General features: G+C 44.3%; 1 non-coding gene across 1 annotated transcript; it reads left to right on the top strand.

Moving 5' to 3' along the window:
• The first annotated feature begins 875 nt into the window (after positions 1-875).
• On the top strand, positions 876-982 carry LOC129406175 (U6 spliceosomal RNA). The gene has a single exon (XR_008630838.1). It is a non-coding gene; the product is annotated as a U6 spliceosomal RNA (small nuclear RNA).
• Positions 983-7,745: the final 6,763 nt, after the last annotated feature.

Genomic DNA, 7,745 nt, shown 5'->3' with positions numbered 1-7,745 from the left:
GAGCCAGGAGTATCCCCTGAGCATCGCTGGGTGTGACCCAAAAAGCAAAAAAAAAAAAGCTTTGTACATCCAAGTCAAATAAAAATCAAGTGTATGATTCCTAGAGATAAAAAATATATAACTAAAAGTCTAACCCTAGTCCTGGCAACAGAATCAAATACAAGGAGAAAAGAATCAATAAAATTCTGCAAGTGGGTTTATTAAGAAAATAACCACAACCAAAATGACCACAGTGGTTCAATGAATAAAAGGAGAAACAGCTCTTTTTCCAGTGCCAGGGTTATTTGATACCCCAGCCTTTCTTTCTAAGTGGACAAAGACCTGGAAAATAGATGAGACATGTGGAGTATAAATCTAAAGGCATTTTAAAGACTAGAAAGAGAAGAGAAGAGAATAAAATAATAGAAGGATCATTTAAAAATTATAAAAGAAGGAAGTAAGGTGCTCGCCTTGCATGTGACGGACACTGGTTCCATCTCAGCACGGCACAGGGTCCCCTGAGCACCATCAGGAATGAGCCCTGAGCACAGAGCCAGGAGTTACACAAACACAACTGAGAGCCGGACAAAATTTCACAAAAACAGTGAGAGACAGGAAATCTGATCTTGGGACTGTTACGGTCCTGTTTTTTTTTTTTTTTTATAAGCAAGCTGTTATCACATAAATGATGACCAGAATGGTTCTTGATTTGACCATAAACCTCTTCATTAATACCTTTACATGTTTGATTGTAAATGCAAAAAAAAAAATTTTTTTTTTGGTTTTGGGGCAACACCCAGTGGTGCTCTTGGCTGGGTTGGCCACATGCTAAGCCAGAATCCTCCCCACTGGACTGTCACTCCAGCCCCCAAGAAACAGTTTAAAATGCATGACTAGTGCTCGCTTCGGCAGCACATATACTAAAATTGGAACGATACAGAGAAGATTAGCATGGCCCTTGCGCAAGGATGACACGCAAATTCGTGAAGCGTTCCATATTTTTACCTTTATTGCAAACCACAACAGCTAATTAGAGAGAGAGAACAGAAGGGAATGCCCTGCCACAGTGGCAGGGTGGGGTGGGGGGGAGATGGGATTGGGGAGGGTGGGAGGGACGCTGGGTTTACGGGTGGTGGAGAATGGGCACTGGTGAAGGGATGGGTTCCCGAACTTTGTATGAGGGAAGTATAAGCACAAAAGTGTATAAATCTGTAACTGTACCCTCACGGTGATTCTCCAATTAAAAATAAATAAATTATAAAAAAAAATAAATAAAATGCATGACTAGGCTGCCATGAAATAGATACCACTTCCCAGGGACCAAGAATGGAGCCGGTGCTGACACCTCGGCAGCCATTACTCGGGATAACCTAGGGCCAGAGCTTTCCATCTCATTGCTCTGCCCAGTCTGTACACCGGCTTCAAGACGAGCAATCAAGGGAAACAGGCCCTTGGCCGAGAGTGCTCCAAAGGAAAGAGGCCTTGTGGTGACGTTCAGAAACACAGATGCTCAAAGAGAGTGGAGGAGAAAAATCCTATTTTCTTTTTCTTCCACATATTCTCCCATGCCACAATTCTGAGCGTGCCCCAGTGGGAGCCTCAAGGACCCAAAAACCTTGAGGGAGAAAAAGAAAGAGAATCCCTGCACTTGGAAGACCCATGGCCCAAGATTCTGGGGAGACCCCCACTGGCTTATTTCCTCTCTTTGCCATAGTTTTGGTTGCAGTCATTTGGAGGGCTTCCTAGTGCCCAAATTCTCTTCATGTGATTGACACTGGGATGTCCCGGGACTGGGAAACCAGGGAGTCCCAGAGAGGGAGGTACTTAGGAAATTGACTGTTTATAAACTCCTGAGTTTATCCCATGCATCAGTGCTATGGGACATTGAAAACTGGCTGCGGAGTGACTAAAATACAGAAAGAGCCCACAGAATGGGAAAGAATATTTACCCAATACACATCTGATATGGGATTAATATCCAGGATATATAAGACACTTGTAGAATTGTATAACAAAAAAACCTCCAACCCTATCAAAAAATGGGGACAAGAAATGAACAGAAGTTTCCTCAAAAAAGAAATACAAATGGCCCAAAGGCACATGAAAAATGCTCCACATCGCTAGTCATCAGGGAGTTGCAAATCAAAACAACAATGAGATATCATCTCACACCACAGAGACTGGCACACATTCAAAAGAACAAAAGCAACCAGTGCTGGTGTGGATGTGGGGAAAAAGGGACGCTCCTTCACTGTTGGTGGGAATGCCGACTGGTACAACCTTTTTGGAAAACAAGATGGACAGTCCTTCAAAAACTAAAAATTGACCTTCCATATGGCCTCGCAATACCACTTCTGGAAATATATCCCGAGGATGCAAAAGAGCACAGTAGAAATGTCATCTGTACCTATATATTCACTGCAGCACTGTTCACAATAGCCAAAATCTGGAAGCAACCCGAGTGCCCTAAAACAGATGACTGGTTAAAGAAACTTTGGCACATCTACACAATAGAATACTATGCAGCTGTTAGGAGAGATGAAGTCATGAAATTTACTTATAAATGAATAAACATGGAGAGTATCATGCTAAGTGAAATGAGTCAGAAAGAGAGGCACAGAAATAGAGGGATTGCACTCATTTGTTGAGTGTAGGGTAGCATCACATGAGGCTGACACCCAAGGACGGTAGATACAAGGGCCAGGGGGATTGCCCCATAGCTGGATAACTGCTTCATGAGTGGAAGAGAAAAGGCAGATGGAATAGAGAAGGGATCACTAAGAAAATGATGGCTGGAGGAAACAGTTGGGATGGGAGATGCGTGCCAAAAGCAGATAATGGACCAAACATGATGACCTCTCAGTGTCTGTGTTGCAAGCTATAATGCCCCAAAGTCGAGAGAGAGAGAGAGTATGGGGAATATTGTCTGCCTTAGAGGCAGGGGGAGGGTGGGAAAGGGGGGGTATACCCGGGATATTGGTGGTGGGGAATGTGCAGTGGTGGAGGGATGGGTGTTTGATCATTGTGAGATTGTAAGCCAAACATGAAAGCTTGTAACTATCTCATGGTGATTCAATAAAATTTGAAAAATTTTTAAAAAACTGGCTGCGGAATAGATAATAGCTCATGTCCTAGACTGGATATGAGCAATATCAAATGAGCAAAGAAATAATTAAGACTTGTCAAATCATAGTACACACAGAGTCAAGGAAAACTAGTTGCCCGAAAGTACCTTGGTGACTCTCCTATTAAAGTCAAAATAACAGTTTCTTGTAGGGGAAACACAGAAACACATAAAGAAATATCCCAATGCCCAGGATACAATCTAAAGTTGCTTGATACACCCTAGAGTTCCCACTCCCCAGTTACCATCAATCCCAGCAGTCACCTCCCACGCCTGCCATCTTAGCTGGCAGAGAAATGGCCCAGAGACACAGCAACAAGGGAACATGATAGCACTGATTCTTCCAGGAAGACTGGTCCAGGCTGATAACTCCAGGCCCGTCTCAGAATGGGGTGGGCAGATTCCCCTTTCCTCCTGACGGCACAGCAGCACACGGCCACCCATGGCACCCTCCTGCATAAGAAAGGGCCCGCTCCACAACGGAACCTCTTCGAACTGCCAAGCCACCAAATTGGTCCAGATGGATAACTCACGGGTCGTGTGGCTGTGTCATTTCTTAGTACTGTCAGCCCAATGGGATCACAGCAAATCTGGTAGGAAGTTGCAGAGAAGACCATGCAGCTCCAACAAGCCGAAACAATGACACAGAAGCCTTCAGGGGCACTAACCAGCAGCGGAGATCTCCAGATATGACTTTAGCAACATCATCGTGAGCTCTAACAATGGTCACAAATGGGCTTTTCTTGATCTTAGTTCTGATCATTTCATTTGCTTGTGTGTTGTAACAAGCAATAGGAAGTAGATTTGATTGTGCCTGCAAGGGTGCAAGCTGGAGTGGTGGGTGGGAAACTGAGGACTTTGGTGGAGGGAAAGGCACACCATACAGAGTGGTGGAATCGGCGTTGGAATGTTTAATGTCTGAAACAACTGTATTGTGCACCACTTGGTAATTTACAGAATTATAAAAATAGTTTAAAACATAAAAATACTTGGCATCATAGCCAGGAATATCTCAAGTCTTTGGGGGAAAGTGAACTAAATATCAAAGTCTGCAACATCAAAATAAGCGTACCTATGTTTTCAAAAATCTTTAAAATAGTAAGTACACAAAATGCCCCAACAATTCAGCAAACCTAGAAATTGAAAACCTCAGCAGAGAAATAGAAAACATAGAGGAAAACCGCAGTGTAATTTTTGGTTGGGGGTCACACCCGGCAATGCTGAGGAAATTCCTGGCTCTGTGCTCAGAAATGACTCCTGGCAGTGCTTGGGGACCATGTGGGATGCCACTGATCACAACTGGGTCAGGGTCATGCAAGGTGAGCGCCCTACCCACGGTGCTACCTCAGAAAAAGGACAGGAAATTTTAGAAATGAAAAATTAAGTTCTCCCCCACCTCCTGCAGCTAGAGAGAGACAAACTCCACCTCCATCCTGGAGCCCTGAGCTTCTACCAGCCCCGTCCTGATGAACAGCTCTGCCTGCCAGCCAGCAGTGAACTCTCCTAGCCCAGGTGCACTGACCAGACTGGGCCTCTCCATCCCACAAGTCAGAAGACAGACAAACCTCAGTGGCCTTGCCCTTCCTCATTCAAAACTCCCCCAACCCTGTCCTCTGTCCCGGGACCTTGTTGACCCTTGGAAGTCACCCTGTCCACACCCAAGTCTATCGAACATGCCAATGTCCATTACCCAGTTGGCATGTTCGTGTCACATGATTCTTGCACTACCTCGCACACACTTTAAGGTGGGTGAGGAAACAAAGTGGTCCTCAGTGCAGGTAACTCCCACAACAGGTTCTAAGACTTTTCAAATTTAAAGAGAGGAACTGGGACTAGAACAATAGTACATCAGGGAGGTTCTCTGCCTTGCAGGTGGCTGACCCGGGTTCAATCCCTGCCATCCTATAGATCCCCAAGCACCACCAGGAGTAATTCCTGAGTGCAGAGCCAGCTGACTATCACTGGGTCTGACCCAAAAAGGAAGCAAACAAGGAAGAAAGCAAGAAAGCAAGAAAGCAAGAAAGAAAGGAAGAAAGAAAGAAAGAAAGAAAGAAAGAAAAAAAGAAAGAAAGAAATTCCAAAGGGAATACAAGGCAGAAAATAATATATATTAGGGCAGAAACCAATGTCTAGAAATCAAGAAAGCAATGCCAAGAGCCAGTGAAATCAGAAGCTCGTTCTTCAATAGAATAATGAAACTAAGAAGCTACTGCACTTCAAAAGAAACAGTGAACAAATACAGAGAGAATCTTTGGAATGGGAAAAAATACCCAATATGCATGAGATAAGGGGTTAATATCCAGGATATATACACTATGTTTTCTTTTCTTTTTTTTTAAAGAAATATTTTATTGAACCACCGGGAAAACAAGAAAAAAAATACAAAGCTTTCAGGTTTAAATCACAGTCAAATACTGATTAAACCACCATCCCTTCACCAGTGCACCCGTTCCACCACCAAGAACCCCAATACACCCCCCTCCCACCCCACCCCCCATCTAAGTAGCTGATGATATTCCCATTATTCTCTCTATATATTGAGTACATTTCATATTTCCATACAGAACTCACTATTGTTGATTGGAAATTTTCCCCAACAATCAGGCCTGCTGAATAAGCATCATCTAATAATTTCTCTTCCTTGGTAAAAGTGAAGACTTTGAGTCCGCGCGGCCGCTATTGCGGCCGCGCGGTTTTGGGTTTCTAATATTTTAGCTCAGTTCACAGTCAAAATGCATGGCTGCAAGAATCTGCTCTGGTGCCAAAATGGGTTGGGAGACCTCAGGATCACAGTCAGTAGGCGGGAGGCTCTGCTTCTCGTGCCGCGGCTCTTGGTTCATCTCTGGGCGGAAGGCGCGCCGGGAACACCTCCCCTCCCAGGATCACCTACAGGCTACGTCACTAAAGAAAGTCCTACCTCCTGGTGTAGGGGTCTTAGAGGGTGGCTCTCACCGCGTGGCTGCTGCCGCTGCCGCCATTTTCGCTCAGAAAAATGGGGTGGAGAGGGAAAAAAATCCCTCCCCGGGCTGCACGAGGTTGTAGTTCAGTTCACAGTCAAAATGCATGGCTGCAAGAATCTGCTCTGGTGCCAAAATGGGTTGGGAGACCTCAGGATCACAGTCAGTAGGCGGGAGGCTCTGCTTCTCGTGCCGCGGCTCTTGGTTCATCTCTGGGCGGAAGGCGCGCCGGGAACACCTCCCCTCCCAGGATCACCTACAGGCTACGTCACTAAAGAAAGTCCTACCTCCTGGTGTAGGGGTCTTAGAGGGTGGCTCTCACCGCGTGGCTGCTGCCGCTGCCGCCATTTTCGCTCAGAAAAATGGGGTGGAGAGGGAAAAAAATCCCTCCCCGGGCTGCACGAGGTTGTAGTTCAGTTCACAGTCAAAATGCATGGCTGCAAGAATCTGCTCTGGTGCCAAAATGGGTTAGGAGACCTCAGGATCACAGTCAGTAGGCGGGAGGCTCTGCTTCTCGTGCCGCGGCTCTTGGTTCATCACACTATGTTTTCTATATGCATATGTACTAGGGAAAAACCTCCAACCCCATCAAAAAATGGGGAGAAAAAATGAACAGAAGCTTTCTCAAATAAGAAATACCAATGGCCAAGAGCATGAAAAAATGCTCTACATTGCTAATCATCAGGGAGATGCAAATCAAAACAACAATGAGATATCATCTCACACCAGAGTCTGGCACACATCAAAAAGAACAAGAGCAACCGGTGCTGGTGCTGATGTGGGAGAAAGGGACTCTCTTTCATTGTTGGTAGGAATGCCAACTGGTCCAGCCTTTTGGAAAACACTATGGACATTCCTTCAAAAAGTAGAAACCAAGCAAAACCACTTCTGGGAATATATCCTGAGGGCGCAAAAAAAAATTTATGCCACAAAAACTAGAGAAGACTTAAGCAATAGAAGACCTTAGAAAGTAGAAAAATATTTCCTGTGCTTGGATTTGAAGAATTAATATTGTCAAAATGACCATCCTACCTAAATTTCTATGTAGGTTTTATGTAATCCCAATCCATACATGTTCTGATGACAATCCTCAGGGACAGTAAATAATCAATAAGAAGGTTACTATGAAATCATAAACCACCCCAAATAACCAAAGCCATACTGAAAAATAAGAAATTCGGAGGTATCTCATTACCTAATCTGAAAATGCACTAGAAAGCTATGGTGATCAAAAATCATGGCACTGAAATAAGGGTAGACTTTCTAACCATTGGGTTAGAATCAAATACCCAAATACAAACCCCGTTATATCAATGCCTCTCGCTCCAAATATTCTCATCAACGGCCAAGGTCCAGAGACTATGAAATAAAGCTCCTGGAAGAGAGTGACCCAGGACGCTCTGGCCTCTTATACACTAACCCACTGATGTACCAAAAGTAGCTCACATTTGTTTGGGTTTAACATATATGTTTGTAATCTCTTATACTAAAGGATTAAACAGCTCCAGGATGAAGTACAACAATCTTCACACACTTTCCTCTTCGAATGGTAGGAAGGTTCACTGTGGTGGGATTGGTGTTTGAATATTATCTGTAATGAACTATTGTGAACAACTTTCTAAAAATAAAATGAAATAGGGGGAAAACAAGGGGAAGAAACTTATGGGGGCAGTAAAAAGAGACAG

This window comes from Sorex araneus, chromosome 6 (genome assembly GCF_027595985.1).
Source record: "Sorex araneus isolate mSorAra2 chromosome 6, mSorAra2.pri, whole genome shotgun sequence".
In the NCBI taxonomy this organism is placed as follows: domain Eukaryota; kingdom Metazoa; phylum Chordata; class Mammalia; order Eulipotyphla; family Soricidae; genus Sorex; species Sorex araneus.
The sequence above is the reverse complement of the archived record's forward strand: the minus strand, read 5'-3'. Positions and strand labels throughout refer to the sequence as shown.